General features: G+C 39.8%; 1 protein-coding gene across 1 annotated transcript in view; it reads right to left on the bottom strand.

The window, feature by feature from the left end:
- Window positions 1-17077, bottom strand: part of LOC126334770 (DNA polymerase delta catalytic subunit) — a 152347-nt gene that overhangs the window by 95112 nt on the left and 40158 nt on the right. The window lies entirely within an intron of this gene.

Below are 17077 nucleotides of genomic sequence, written 5' to 3'. Positions count from 1 at the left end.
GATAACTACTGAGAGATAATAACTGCTGATAAAAGCCACCAATTCAGAATGTAAACACACTGCAACCAGGAAAGATTCTATAAACTGTAGCCAAAAAACTTGAGTTGCTACAAATAAAAATTCATGAAGTGAGGCCAATATACCTCATACAATGACAAATGGTGTATCTAATTAGTAGATTTAACAGTAGTAGGGCATATGATCATTGTTAAGTTAAGTAATGTTTATATGGTAAGACATATGTTAACAAAGTGAAACAACTATTACAAACTAATAAGAGTTAACAACTGTTAGATTCCAGAAAATTATTTGTTCTTTGGTCAAACAAAAGAACAATATAATATAATTAACAGATAAACAACAGCTTTTTCATGGAACAACAATCACCTTCTTGCTTTCGAAATAGTGTCCAATAAGTCTTGTAGCATTGTTACTTGTGCAGCCAGCAGGTCCAGTTTATTCATGAATATAGTCTGTTTTTTAATTTTACAAGGATTCTTAATCACTTTTTTTTTTCTTGGGAAGGTCTCTGCACTGAATTGTGAACTGTTTTTATTCATCTCATGATGTACATTTGCAATCCAATTGGTTTGCGTACATGAGCCATGTCAAAGATTTATAATACAGTTACAATGATTTTTACATTAGCCTAATAAATAATAGCACTACAATTAATAATAACACTAAGGATATTTTTTGGAACATGTAACACATTGTACCCAGCTCAAATTTCCAGTTTGTCCTGCACGAATTCATCCACTGAGTAATAACATTTCAGTGTCAGTGTCTCAAACAGCCTTCTTTTAAGTGGACCTAAAATCCATCTGCATCAACTTGTTTCCCTTTTATTACAAATTTTCATTCCCATGTACTGAGGTCTATGGCGGTGGGTGGGAGCATAAAATTTTCTTTGTTTCTAGTATCATGTGAATGGACAAAATGGATTCCCTCAAATAATTCATGCCTGTGTACAAAAATATAATAATCTCATATACGTATATGGGTGGCACAGATAATATTTTAAGTTTTCTAAATAATTAGTATCTGCACTATGTTTGTCAAGTTACCCTAAAAAACAATGCCATACCTAATAATGGATTTAAAGTAGCTAGTATATGCTACTTCTTGTGTACCCATGTCTGATGCAGTTGATAATATTTGCATTGCAAATGGGAAGCTGCTCAATTTGTTTGCTAATTTGAATGAATGAAGTTCTTCTGTATCTTGCTTATTGTGAACAATCTTAATCCACTCAAATTTTGACTGTTTGGTTTTGAATTGCATCATGTGATTCTTAGATATGTTTGGATTCAATCCATTTAACTGAAACATAGTTTCTGAGGCACAGAGGGTACTGATCACTGATATGGGAATCTTTTCCAATCCTGATCCTCAACTAAGACAGAAGTATTGTCTGTGAACAGAACTGATGGCGAGCTGACATTTAATAATAAGTCATTAACATAGAAGAGAAATAGGACTGGGCCTAATATGGAGCCATTTAAAGAGATGATAACTCTTTGCTTTCCGTTAGATAAATAGAATTTAAGCCATAGTAGAGCACTGCCACTAATGCCATACTTTTCAAGTTTGTAAATTAGCAATGCATGGGTTACAGAATCAAATGCCTTTGTGAGGTTGCAGAAAATTCCTGCCACCTTATTTCTCTTGTCTAATGGTGAACTTACTTTTCTCAATGAAACTGTTTCCTGCATCTATAGTGTTTATTCCCTGAAGTTTTGGATTTGGGCAACAGCAAGTTTTTCAAATATTTCAGATATGGCTGGGAGAATTGAGATAGGGCAATAAGTTCCCATGATATCTCTTGATCTCTTCCTGAAGAGTGGTTTGACTTCAGCATATTTCAGTACCTCTGTGAAACAGCCCTCATTAAAACATAATATACTTGAGCTAGTGGGTTCGCAATTTTATTGTTTGCCGCTTTAAAAACTTTGGTGGGCATTCCATCCCATCCTGCAATTTTGTTTGTTTTTTAATGTAAGAATAGCATTTTTTACATCCTCCAGGAGACTTTTAAGAATTTTGTAAGGTTTTTAGTCTTCACTCAGGACAAAGGGATTTATTTTGTTGCGACAATCAATTACATTTACATCAGACTTTACTACATTCATAAAGAATTCATTAAAGTACTCTGGTATTTGAGTTGGAGTTACAATAGTATTTCCTTCAATGTCAATTTTTGAAATTTCTTGTTTACAAGCTTTAACACCTAACTCGGATTTAACAACTGACCACACAGCCTTTGTCTTCTTTTTACGATTTAAAATTAGCATGTTATTTGCCAGTTGTTTTGCTGCCTTGACATCTCTTTGAAATATGGTTTTATAGTGTCTAACATATTCAATGAAATCAATATCTTTATTATACTTTAGTTATCTATGCAGTTGCCTTTTTCTTACACTGGAAATTTTTATGCCCTGGATAATCCACGTTAATTTGTCATTTTATTGCTGCAGGGTCTAGGTGGAAATGTTTCATTAAAGACACCAAGAAAACTGATTACTCACCAAGTGGCAGCAGAACACACACATAAAAATGTCTTTCCTCCTCTCCCCTGACGTGCAGTTCCAAGTGAATTTCCTGAAACCTACCTCTTTTCTTAGACCTCTCTAGTCCTTTTCCTTCATCCCTCTTTCTTCCGCTTCAACCCTTCTGCCTGGAGAAGGAGCCACTGTCACCGAAAGCTTGCCAATTATAACCATCGTTTTGCGTGTTGTGTGTGTGTTCTGCCGCCACTTGGCGCATAGACGTTTTATCTATATAATTTTGTCAATAATTGATTGTTTTAATTGTTATAAGAAAACTATTTAGGAATTTCTCTAAGTTTTCATCACTTGAGTTATAATGATTAAAAGGTCATGGCTTTTTAAATTTTAGCTTGTTACTAAATATTAACAAGTTTTTTTTTTTTTGCTAAAGTTCCTGTTATACAGGTTCTCATACGAGAAACGTTCGTGTGTCTGTGGCAGCTCAATGAACAATGCATAATAATTTGAAATACCTACATCTAGACAAAATTTACACACATCTTCATACATATAATTAGTTACAACATTGTCAATACAGGTTGCTGATTGCCTCTGGTAAATTCGAAGAAATTAAATTTGAAATCTTATTTATTAAGTCTCTGAACCTTGAAGCATAGCAACTATCACATGTGATATTAATATTAAAATCAGCAGCTATTACAATTTTTTCTCTTTTTTTTCCTCCACAAAGATCTTCTAGCATAATTTGAAGCTTAGATAAGAATAGTTCTGTTGTTGACATCCCTGCAATTCTACATACCGAGATTATTATAACATTTAACAACTTGCATCTACTTAAAAAATATTATTTCTCCTTAAAATGGAAGATGATAGTCTCCCAAATAAGCTAGTGCCCTATTGCAGCTGAAACAAAATATTCTAACTGAGCTTCTTAATCAGTTTGTATGTTGACTGCAATGTAGCTTGTTATTGAGGCGGACACTCAGAATTTTTACACATAGGGTAGTTTCTTTAGTGTGTCACCATTAATGTCTATTTTTTGGTAAAAGCAGGTCCTTTTCAGGAGGGATAGTCAAACTTTTAATTATCATCTTCAAAAATTAAACTGTGACCATGAAACTTAAGAGATGACTTTAGTCCTTCCCTACGTATTCACCTTTCACAGACTGCACATAGTGTTATTGTGGTCAGTGATACTGCCTCCAGGTCACTTGGTCCCGGTTTCAGTTCTCGGCTGCGCCAATTTTCTTCACTTGGGGACTGGTATGTGTGGTGTCCTAATCGTTACATCTCATCTTCATCACTGCGCAAGTAGCCGAAGTGGCATAAAATTGAGAGACCTGTGCCAGGAGGACGTGCAACCCCTTAAATGGTCTCTCAAGCAATAATGCCATGTGTTCATTTCACTCTTCACAATATACATTTTTCCCAATGATGGATGGCTAGGAGGAGATGTACAACTCCACATTTTGGCTGTTCCAGAAACGTTCCACAGCAAAAATCACCTCACTGTCAACCAAAAATGCCCATACTACAATTACCGCTATGTCTGAGGAAAGAAAAAGAAACACTAATTGCCTTGTCAGGAGAACATAAGGAGAGCTGGTGAGGGAGGGAGGAGGGGTGGCAGTGGTCAAGAGGGAGCAACATGTGTGACTGTGTACTGCGCAGAATGAGCTGGAGCAGGGGCGGCCAAGAATTCGACATGCGAGCCCTGCTCTTGCTCATGTACCACAGCTCTCTCACCTGACAGCACACTTCCCAACACACTGTCAGAGCATAAGGAAGAATTGCTATCATGTGGGATATGATTTGGTTTCATATTTTCCAACAACTGGATCACAAACAATAATCCACTGGATGCTTACGTGCACAGCTACCACTAGATATTCAAATTTATAGGACGACACCAGTCAGTTGCCAAAATCGGTAATTTATTGCAGATCTAGATTTCATTTATTGCAGATCTAGATTTCAATTATGGCATAGATCTCATCAGGGTATTACCAGAATAGCCATGCAGGTACCAACATGTCAGAGCATAAACTTGCCACAAAATGGCAATAATCTTTAAACAGCATTTTGTTTATGCAATGAGACAAACAGAAATAATACTTTTATTCAAAGACAATAATTACACTGAAGTCAGTGCAGTTCATGACAGTCCCCTGGATATAGTGTTACACTGTTCTTAATAGAGTGTGCAACACAGACAGCAATACATGCTCTGCAGCGTGTTCCTCTGCTGGCTACAACGTTGGTAAAAAGTTCTTGTGGTAGGGTATTCATTTCCTCCACCTTCGCAGTTGCGTGGTTGTTGGTGCATGTGAAAATGCTGCAATACACCTCCCTAATGCATCTCACATGTGCTCTATCGGATTTACCGTATTTACCCAAGTGTAAGACAGTACCCCCTCCCCCTTTTTTTTCAGAGGCTTCTTGAGAAAAATTTATTTTTGGCATATTCTGTTTACTTAATACAAACTGTTTCATTGACATGAAGTATCTGCCTAAAACATCAGCATTATACCATATGGCATTCACTGTTTGCCTACATTTTGGTAATACAAGGAGAAATAAAATGAACAAAAAGAAATGTTTTACATTAATTTTTATTTTCACAACCTTTTTCACTTTACTAAGCCTGTCGCCTGGAGTATCACTATTTTTAATCATCGCCATCATCCTAATTGTCACAATATCTTTATTGTCACAAATTATATCTTTATTGTCACTGCCTTCCAAATACATTGCAGTTTCCAAGGTTGTGCTTTTATGCTGAATATGTATTGGATTTCAATACTATATTGACTGAGAATGGTAAACTTGCTTCCAAACATATCATAAGAAGAGAAAAACTGAACTGTCACCAGCCTAGTTAGGCACATTAATTAGGAAATATATATTTCAGAAAATTGGATATTAGTTATTGAATTTAATTTTGTTGAGATTTCCCTTTGAATAGCAAACAGGACACAAACTGGCATAGTGCTCTCTGTACTGTGTATAGCAGCAGTTACCAATAACACACACACCAGTAAATTTTGGGGAGCAAAATTGCACCGAGCTGATACAAATGTTGGCAACAATCATTAATATTACTTAATCAAAATACTGAAACATCACTGCATTAAATGCAGAACTAATTTTGGACATAAGACTCCTTTTCTTTAGTAATAGTAATAGTTCATTTTTTTTTCTTAATACAAGGACAATATGATGGGGATCCATAAACTAGTATAGTTTCACTAGCCAAGGTTCTACGAGTATTGCAAAAGTAAAAACTATCCCTAAAAGCTAATCATTCACTTAAATTACTTTGCAAAGTAATAAAATGCAGTGCTGACCTTAATTAACTTCTAAAGGAACAATTCACGATGGGCACCAAAACTACACTATCTGTGAAAATGTGCATAACTTCACTCCTAGTAGTACTACCACAAATCGGTTCATTAAAGATTTATATGTACTTGTACAGGGTGTAAATAAAGTCTGGGAACACTTCCAATTATTTATTGCACAAGAACTAAACATTGTACGGATGTCATACATATTGCATTCCGAAGAGAAACTCTGAAAGTTTTTTACAAATATTTGATATGTGAACCACGAGCAATCCACAGACGTCAATACGGTAATCAAATTCTTGCCGTACTCATCCCAGAATGGCATCGACTGTGGAAGGCGATTCCCATATTCTCTCCCCGGAGCTCTGCTACATCATGGGGTAGAGGCAGTACATACAGCTGATCTTTGTGTGTCCCCACAGAAAAACGTCACACAGAATGAGATCTGGTGATCTGGGAAGCCATTTCATGAAACAGCTGTCTCCTTCTGTAGGACGGCCTATTCACCAATGTGGCAGCTCTGTGTTCAGGTACCCACAAACTTCACGATGAAAATGGGGACTTTCCACGCTGTCATTGGAGCCATTTCAAGTTCATGGGATGCACGACGCACCGATTTCTTTGGACTCCTTATGAATGTCTCATATATGCGCTCCACATTCGTTTCACTCACACTGAGATGTCCCATTCTCTTTCCCGGGCACAAGCAACCCGTTGTAACAAATTTGTTGTGCCTGTGGTAAATGGCCTTCCTTGTTGGTGGCTTCTTACCATACTTGGTTCTAAACGTCCAGTGCTTCTAAACACCGATTTTGTAACGCACTTGTTTTTGTCGAACTCCAACACACAGAAATTTCGCTCTGCTGACAATCAGCAAATTACCACACTACGCTGTGGCGGTATACATGAAAAGAAACTTTCAGGGTTTCTCTTCAAAATGACATATGTATGATATCTGTACAATGTCTGGTTCTTGTGCAATAAATAACTGAAAATGTTACTGGACTTTATTTACACCCTGTACTTTAATCACCTGTGAAGCAGGTATTCCTGGCAATAATATTTACGCAACCTAGCACTGTAATCCCCCTAAACTATATTTAATAATAAACTAATGACACTTTGGCAAAAGCTTACCCAACTTCACTTTTATGATTCTAGCTTTTAAATAATTAAAGTTTTCACTTTCGTATTGATTGATTTTTAAATTTTGTACTTAAAACTTCCTACCTTAACAATTTTTCTTGGAGCAGTCCACAAACAAAGCATCCAAATTTTACTCTTTTGCTACTCCTTTTCCTTTAGGCAAAAAATCACTTTTAAACACATAAATGGCAGAACTGTTCATTTAAATCAGGATACTCAGTTTTAGTAGCACTTAGATGAGGATCCTGCGTAGGTTCGTGATCAGGGTTGAAGTTATGGTTTCGAACACGAATTGACATTTTATGTGATTATTATTGAAACAAAACACAAATTAACTGGTCCATGCCATTATACATTACTTAACTGAATGTATTAAGTCTGTGGAGCAGTGACGAAGATTAGTGGCAGGTGAAATGGCGCCTAATTGTACTCACGGCTCTTTATGTGCAAATGCTCTATAAAATCTCTTTTTGGCAAAGGATTTTCAACTTATTAGAGCTATTCCATTATTCAATGAATACCAAATAATAGCCAGATCCACATCTGAGGCAAATCCCTTCCAATGCAGCTTCCAATAGCCTCTCTTAGCACTGTCGAAGTGTACCGTGGTAAGACTAGCCACACACGGCTTGTCGTTCACACAAGGAGCCATTCAGTTTGACCACCAACCCCACATCGTACCATGCCACTTTCACTGCATAAGGACTTCTCTACAGAGTTTACATGTTACAAATACAAGTGCCCTAAGCATGAACCAGTTTTTAACAAACATGTTGTTGTTGTTGTTGTTGTTGTTGTTGTGGTCTTCAGTCCTGAGACTGGTTTGATGCAGCTCTCCATGATACTCTATCCTGTGCAAGCTTCTTCATCTCCCAGTACCTACTGCAACCTACATCCTTCTGAATCTTCTTGGTGTATTCATCTCTTAGTCTCCCTCTAAAATTTTTACCCTCCACACTGCCCTCCAATACTAAATTGGTGATCCCTTGATGCCTCAGAACACGTCCTACCAACCGATCCCTTCTTCTAGTCAAGTTATGCCACAAACTTCTCTTCTCCTCAATCCTATTTAGTACCTCCTCATTAGTTATGTCATCTACCCATCTAATCTTCAGCATTCTTATGTAGCACCACATTTCGAAAGCTTCTATTCTCTTCTTGTCTAAACTATTTATCGTCCACGTTTCACTTCCATACATGGCTTCACTCCATACAAATACTTTCAGAAACGACTTCCTGACACTTAAATCTATACTCGATGTTAACAAATATCTCTTCTTCAGAAATGCTTTCCTTGCCATTGCCAGTCTACATTTTATATCCTCTACTTCGACCCTCATCAGTTATTTTGCTCCCCAAACAGTAAAACTCATTTACTACTTTAAGCGTCTCATTTCCTAATGTAATTCCCGCAGCATCACCCGATTTAATTTGACTACATTCCATTATCCTCGTTTTGCTTTTGTTGATGTTCATCTTATATCCTCCTTTCAACACACTGTCCATTCCATTCAACTGCTCTTCCAAGACCTTTGCTGTCTCTGACAGAATTACAATGTCATCGGCAAACCTCAAATTTTTTATTTCTTCTCCATGGATTTTAATACCTACTCCGAATTTTTCTTTTGTTTCCTTCACGGCTTGCTCAATATACAGATTGAATAACATCGGGGAGAGGCTACAACCCTGTCTCACTCCCTTCCCAACCACTGCTTCGCTTTCATGCCCCTTAACTCTTATAACTGCCATTTGGTGTCTATACAAATTGTAAATAGCCTTTTGCTTCCTATATTTTACCCCTGCCACCTTCAGAATTTGAAACATATAACAAACATATACTTTTATAAACTTATTCATATTACAATAATTTAAAATCTCAAGATATTCTTTTACTTTTTCATATATGTATAAACTAGAAAGAAACTTCCACATGGGAAATATATATTAAAAACAAAGATTCCAAGACTTACCAAGCGGGAAAGTGCTGGTGGACAGGCACAATAAATAAAACACACAAACACACACAGAGGAGCGGAAAGACTTACCTTATGGGGGAAAAAGGACAGGTGTATACACACACACACACACACACACACACACACACACACACACACACATCCATCTGCACATACACAGACCAAGGCTGAAAGTGAGAAATTCCTGGAAGGTTTGGAGAGGGTGATTTTGAGGAAGAGGAGGTGGGTCCCGCTGTGATGGAGGACGGAACTGTTCCAGGCAGGGTTCAATTTGGATAGTGACTTGGGGAGTTGGATCATTAGGAGTGGGATCAGGATTACTTTTCTTCGTGGCAAAGTGATATTTCCAGCAGAGACTACGAGTGTAGGACAGTAAATCTTTGACAAGGGCAGTTTGGTTGAACCTGGGAGTGTGGCTGAAGGTGAGGCCTTTGGATAGGACAGAGGTTTCGGATTGGGAGAGAGGTTTGGAGGAAAGGTTAACTACTGAATTGGGGTGTTGTGGTTCCAGATTGTGTTGACTAGAGTTTTGAGGTGTTGGGGGGAGTGGAGCTGGAAGTGGGAGATTGAGTAGATGGGAGAGACTGGGTCTGTGTGCAATGAGAGGAGGTTGAGGTTTGTTGGAAAGGTTGTGGAGGGTGAGTGAGTTGCCTTTCCGGAGGTGGGAACCAGGAGATTGGATAGTTTTTTGAGGTGGAGGGTGGCATGCTGTTCTAATTTGCGGTTGGCCTGTAGGAGGATGCTATGAACAGCCGGTGTGGATGTGGGAGAGGAAAGATTGAGGACTTTGATTTGGGATAGGAGTTGTGGGTGTGTTCATTGGCCGAGTCGATGTATAGGTGAAGGATTTTGAAAAAATCTCGACAAAAAGCTTGTAAATGTATTCAAAGGACTGGTTATGTACTGGCAGGTTATGAAAATGAGGCTAACAATTGTTTGATGAAGAAATAATAACGTTTAAACATGTTGGAAGCTGCTAAAAAATGATCGGTTATGTGGGAAAAACGGGAATGGAAATAAAACAAAAGTTGTTGGAAATAGCTGAGATGGTTGTTTAATGGGTGTAAGGAACTGAAGCTGTGAAATAGTATTCACGAGTTTACACGAAATGTTTGTAAACTTGGAACAGTGGATTTTATAGCAGCGGTAATGTTGAAAGCGTTAAAAATTTTTAGGTTATGGTTTGGAAGTAAATAATGTGTGCGTGTGCGTGCGCACGCGCGCGCGAGCGAGTGTACACTTGTCCTTTTTTCCCCATAAGGTAAGTCTTTCCGCTCCCGGGATTGGAATGACTCCTTACCCTCTCCCTTAAAACCTACATCCTTTCGTCTTTCCCTCTTTTCTGAAGAAGCAACCGTCGGTTGGGAAAGCTAGAAATTCTGTGTGTGTGTTTTATTTATTGTGCCTGTCCACCGGCACTTTCCCGCTTGGGAAGTCTTGGAATCTTTCTTAACAAGACTAATTATCTTGCCATACATCAAGGAGTTCAAACAACAAAGAACCCACACTTCATAAATCGCAGGTACACAGTTACTTTAAATGCGCCTACTCATAATCGATAAAAGTGTTACACTTCGGCCACTGGTAAACTATGATGAAAGGATCGTTGCAGAGCTCATGAAGACAGTTATGCTCAGCTCTTGTCTAGTTCGTGGTTGCTGACTTTGACTTTGACAGAATGTGGCTCGTTTTGTGACAGATTTCTTTTGCGGTTTCACTGGGAAAAAAGGGATACTTCTTGGAGGTGGTGCGAAGTTAAGTCCCTTCTTGAGAGCTGACACGGCACCCGCATCGATGTTTCTTATTGCCATGTTTACAACATCGCGTTCTGTCCTTTTACCTTCTGCCCCAGGTTGTTCCTGTTAAAGCTGTTTGAATTTTGCTTTCTGCCTTTCTGTGGTTTTCCTTTGCGATGACATCTGTTGGCGCTGCTGCGGCTGCATCAATCCAGTCCTGATCCAAAGGATGGCCTTACAAGGGCGGCAGCAGCAATCATTCGACAATCACCACTTGACAATGGCCGAGGAGAACTTGGCCGGACGCTTATTGATGTTAAACCACTGCATGTGGCCAATGGCCGAGGAGAACTTGGGCGGACGCTCATGGATTTTAAACCATTGCATGTGGCTGGAAACCTGAGAAAATTTTATCGGTATATATTGCTGCGAAACTATGCATTCGTAGATCCTAGTAACATCTGTTGGTGCCATCTCCACCATGGGTCTTGATGCTGTAATTTGTTCTCATGACAACAATTACAGTCAGTTTAGAAGGATTTTTTTTAAGACATTCAATTTTGGTTTAATATTCTTTCTTGCTTCATCTGAATGTCACTATCTTGTTCTAAAGATGATTAAGTTTGTACTTGGTATCCAACATGAACAGTGACTGAATTTCTCATTTGCCACTCCGTTGATAAATGATCACACACACACACACACACACACACACACACACACACACACACACACACACACACACACACACACATTAGCAAATAAAATACTGACTTTCATTCAGAATCAAGAAACGAATTTGAAGAAGAACATGTTCACCTTACAATATTAGCATTATTTAAAAAGCACCATAAGTTTTTGTTTTCAGTAGCCATAGATTTATGAGAACTTTTATTGCAAACACAACAAGAGTGTATGACACGATAGAATTTGATGCTATGTCCTTTTTTGTTTCACAAAATGTCAAATTTTAAGCAGAGCAACGGACTATTGTGATGGCTAATTCACAGTCTCTCATATTCCATGCACAGTTGCACTAACATTACATGAGTCAAATGTCATGTGACAGTTTGAGCAAGGTCGATACTGTATTGAGCATTTTAGTGTATTGGGAAATCTTGAATCAGTTTCAGCACAAATATAGTTTGCCAGAGGTACCCTTCCAAATTCTTAAAAATAAATCTGCACATGACCTCAGTGACCAAAGTTTCATCATCTGTAAAATGAAATGCAATATTTCAATCTGCAGATATACGATCACACTGTATTCTTTGACTGACGATTTTGGGGGAAAAAAACCTTGTCTTATGATCAGGTAAATACGATGAGTTGAGGGAATGGGCAGAGCAGCCCATTCACTTAATATGCTTTTGTTACAAGAGCTTCTCCACCTGCACTATCTGATGTGGTCATACAATGTCAACCACATAAATGGAATCAGGGCTGAATGCACCCCTTAAAAGATGCACATGGGGGAGGAGTTCAGTGTTACAGTGTTGTTGACTGGTGAATGTATCTTGTTCAGAGATTTGGACGTCATTACACCCCTGCAATATATTGCGTGGGCCATGAAAACTATCGTGTTAAATAACGTTCTTGGTGGCATTGTTTGTTTACCCTCTCACCATACGAGGGCATGTCCAGAATTGCCAAACATGGTCGTATTGGTGGTCCAGGTCTTATGGCATGTATGGTCGTACTGACTTATCTTTGAACATAATGGACTCACTAGTCAAAGTTATTCTGATATGGTATTTCCTCTGCACATGCCCCTTTTCAGGGGCACATTTGTCCCTGACTTCATTCTACAAAACACATTGTGTGACTGCATTGAACTGTACAGAAGCAGCAGCTCTTGGAATGAAAGAATATTTGGTGAATGGTCTTACATGTACATTCCTCTGACTTTGATTACATCAAATAGGTGTGCCACGCATTTGGGAGATGTATTGCAGCACGTCTACATGCACCAAAAACACTCCAGCAGTTGCTAGAGGGAAGGGAACACTCCATCAGAACTCCTTGCTAACCTTGCAGTCAGCATGGGAGACGTTGCAGAGCATGCACTGCTGATCTTACACTCTATTAGGAACCATCTCCCAAATTTGGCAATGTCTAGGGGACCATTGTGAATCGTAGTGACTTCAATGTAATTCTTATGTTTGAATGAAAGTTCCATTTCTGGTCATCTCACTGTGTATTTCTTTCAGCTACCTTCTGTACTATATTGTAATAGTTCTTTTTGTGTATGGCCTATGTTTTGTCGAGCTATGTTACTTGGCAGTGAAGTTATTTCATCCTTAAGTTTCCACACTGTGTGTGTGTGTGTGTGTGTGTGAGTGTGTGTGTCGTAATCTTTGCCATTATACAAAAGGATCAAAAGATAAAGAAAATTATTATTGTGTGTCTATACTATGAAAAAGATAGTTGGTACTCACCATACAGTGGAGATGTTCAGTCACAGATAGGTACAAAAACAGACTGCCAAACAAAGCTTTTTTCAACCAAACATGCCTTCATTAGAACAGACAAAACACACACACACACACACACACACACACACACACACACACACACACACACACACACACACACCAGTCTCAGGCTGCCACAGCCACACTGGTAGCAGCAGCACATAATAGGAGAAGTGAACTGGGTGGGGGAGGGTGAAGAACAGTAAAGTAGAGGCGGAGGATGGTATAATGGTGCTTGTGAGCATACAAGGACAAGGTAGTGAGAGGGTAGAGCACTAGCGTGTACTCGGGAGGTTAGCTGGAGGGCTAGAGTGCCAAGTAGAGCTGGAATGGGAAAAGTGAAGGAGAAAGGTGAGTAAAAGACAATGATTAATGAAGTTTGAAGCCAGGACAGTTACGAGAATGTGTTATTTATTGTAGGGAGAATTCCAACTGCGCAGTTTACAAAAGCTGGTGTTTGTGGGAAAGATCCAGATGGCACAGGCTGTGAAGCAGTCATTCACCCCTGCTCTCAATCCATTGTCTTATGGCCCATATACCTGTACGAGACCTAGAATGAAGACCTGTCATTTACAACCTCCCACCACGACCACCATCTACTCCAGCCTGGTCACAAGCATCATCTTTCCCATCAAAGGCAGGGCTACCTGTGGACCAGCCATATGATCCACAAGCTGAGCTGCAAACACTGTGCTTCATTTTCCATGGCCATGACAACCAACAAGCTGTTTGTCTGCATGAATGGCCACTGACAAACTGTGGCCAAGAAACAGCTGAATCATCCCATTGCTGAGTACGCTGCCCAACACAACAGTCTCGATTTCAATGACTGCTTCACAGCCTGTGTCATTTGAATCCTTTCCATCAACACCAGCTTTTCTGGATTGTGCAGGTGGGAGCTCACCCTTCATTCCTGTAACCCTCCTGGCCTCAACCTTTGTTAGTCACTGTCCTTCACCCACATCTCCCCTTCCCTGTTCCCATTCAAGTACTACACAGCCCTGAAGTTCACCAATGCACCCACAGTCTTTTTATGGCTCTGCTTGTCTACTGCCTCCCCCCGTCCCCCTCCTGCCATTTGTCCAACTTCCCGACTGCACCTAGCTGTCCTGCCCTCTCCCCGTTTCGTCTCTATATGCTCCCATAAGCAGCACTTTACCATCCCCCATCCCTACTGTGCTATGCCTCCCCCTCTCCGCCCCTGCCTCCTCCCTTCTCTTACCTCCACCTCGCAGTTTGCTTTTCTCATCATGCACTGCTGCTCGATCTCTGGCCTTGCATGCCTGAGACTGTGGTCATGTGTGTGTATTTTCTATTCCAATGAAGGCCTCCAAGTCGAAAGCTTTGTTTGACAGTCTTTTTGTTGTGCCTATCTGCGACTCACTCAGCATCTCCACTATATGATGAGCAGCAACTATTTTTTTCATAATATTGCCACGTAGAAGAAGGTGTAATTAGATGAATGATGAACACTATCTTCACTTAACGAAGGTTTATTCAGCAATTGCACATACAAGAGCGGGGAGCCTCCAGACAGAACAAACGAAATGGTTCAAATGGCTCTGAGCAGTATGGGACTTAACTTCTGAGGGCATCAGTCCCCTAGAACTTAGAACTACTTAAACCTAACTAACCTAAGAACATCACACACATGCATGCCCGAGGCAGGATTCGAGCCTGCAACCATAGCAGTCGCGCTGTTCCAGACTGTAGCGCCCAGAACCGCTCAGCCACTCTGGCCGGCCACCCACCCAGAACACATACAGTATATATACAGCTACAGAACATTCCAGTACAATGACTCTTGACATTTGTAGATACTTCTAGAATGTACTTGAACCAAATATAGAAATTACAATTGTAGAGTCTAGGAGAGTTTTGAACTCGCGACACTCCATGCAACAGTTTAATATCACAACCCCTACACCACAGTGTTACTCAGCTTTATCTGTGACATTGCTCGCTCCTTAAGAGAACAGCGTCTTGGTGTTACATCGACCTAGTCTGTGATCGAGTCGTCAGTCCTGCAAACTCCGACTCCTGATTACTGATTCTCGCCCTGGCGGTGAACTTCTTAGAACTTCTTTTGCCGCTATGCTCATCGCCACCTTTTCACTTTTTGCCTGTCGCTGGGTTGCTGGATCCTTCATTTGAAGGACGTGGACCATATACATGATCTTTCATAGTCTTGTGTCGGGGGTCGAAAACTTCAACTTCATAAGTAATATCAGACAATTGTCTTACAATCTTATAAGGTCCAAAGTAGCGCCTGAGGAGCTTATCAGAAAGACCAACCTTCCGAACAGGAGAGAAGATCCAGACAAGGTCACCAAGCTCGTAAACAACAGGGCGGTGATTGTCCTCTTGAGCATGCAGCGTGTGGAATCGAGCTAACTGCCGAGCTTCATCAGCTCTGGTTAACACCTGGCCAATGTCGTCTTCCACGTCATCAGGATGTAACGGAAACACAATGTCCATCATCATAGTCGTCTCGTGCCCATGTACCAGGAAAAATGGCGTAAATCTTGTGTTGTCTTGTTTGGAGGTGTTGTAGGCAAATGTCACGAAAGACAGCACCTCATCCCAGTTGCTCTGCTAAACACTGGCAAACACTGATAGCATGTCGGCCAAGGTCTTATTAAAACGTTCAGTAAGCCCGTTAGTTTGCGGATGGTAGGCAGTCGTCATGTGATGAATAATGTTGTGCCAACGGTTTATCTCTGTCACAGGATTCGATTGAAAAACTTACCCTCGATCCGTAAGAATCAATCTTGGGGCACCATCTTTTAATACAATGTCTTCCACGATGAATGTGGCTACCTTGGATGCTTCAGCTGTTTTCATGGCTTTTGTAATGGCATAGCATGTCAGATAGTCAATGCAAACAATAATCCATCTATTGCCACTAGCAGACGTTGGAAATCATCCAAGGAGGTCAATCTCAACACGTGGGAAAGGCGTTTTGGCTGGAGGAATTGGTATGAGTCAGCCAGGTGGTTTCTGAGGAACTGACCTTCACCTCACTTTCGACAGTGCGACCCATACTCTTGCGGATTCCATTGTATGTCTTAATCCTAAATGTCCAGCCTCAGGCCTGTCGTGGAATTTCTGTAGAACATCTAAGTGCATGTGTTCAGGAATCACTGGTAGCCACCTCTTTCCAAAGGGATCAAAGCTGTTCTTGCAAAGTAATCCATTAACTACCTTAAATTGTCCTTTCACATCCTCTGAGCGAGTCTTTGGTGTGACGTCATAAGCGAGTGACTGCGTGTGAGATTGCTCTCTAAGTTTTAATATATTTTTAGGTTTGAGATACATATTTTAACGGTTTTTGTAATAATATTTACTATATAAGTGACTTATTAGTGGTTTCTTCATTCACCTCTGCCTTTCTTGCGTTGTGACCTGATATTTGTGAGTGTTTTGTATCGAGCAACTTAACCTCTTACCTGTGTTTACATTCCGCGCTGACCAGTTGCAGCTGTAGCGGCGCATCGAAAGCTAAGTACTTATTAATTGTTTGTGTATAGTGGCTTGTTTAGGAACTTTAGTAGTCTTCAACCGATGTTCTTGGTGTTTTCTGGTGAAATAGTTCCAGAAGAACCTTTTTGGAACTGTTTTTAGTTTCGTTACTGTCTCATTAGATGTTTGATTCTCTTTCTGTATTAGTCTTTTGTTATATTCTCATTTGTTGTTGATTAATACTGTTAATAATAGTAGTTACTTCCCTGGTAGAGTAAGGTGATGTTAAAAATTTGGCTACAATAATCACAAACTTATTGTACTAGCGGATCTTAGATAAAGTAGTTTTCTTGTTTCAATAAGTGTAAAATTTTACCATGAGTGAGAAGTGTGGGCTTTGCCATAGGTTCGTGAGTAATGGACTGC

Source organism: Schistocerca gregaria, chromosome 2 (genome assembly GCF_023897955.1).
Source record: "Schistocerca gregaria isolate iqSchGreg1 chromosome 2, iqSchGreg1.2, whole genome shotgun sequence".
NCBI classification, from domain to species: Eukaryota; Metazoa; Arthropoda; class Insecta; order Orthoptera; family Acrididae; genus Schistocerca; species Schistocerca gregaria.
Note: the sequence above shows the minus strand (reverse complement) of the source record. Positions and strands in the feature narration are given on the sequence as shown.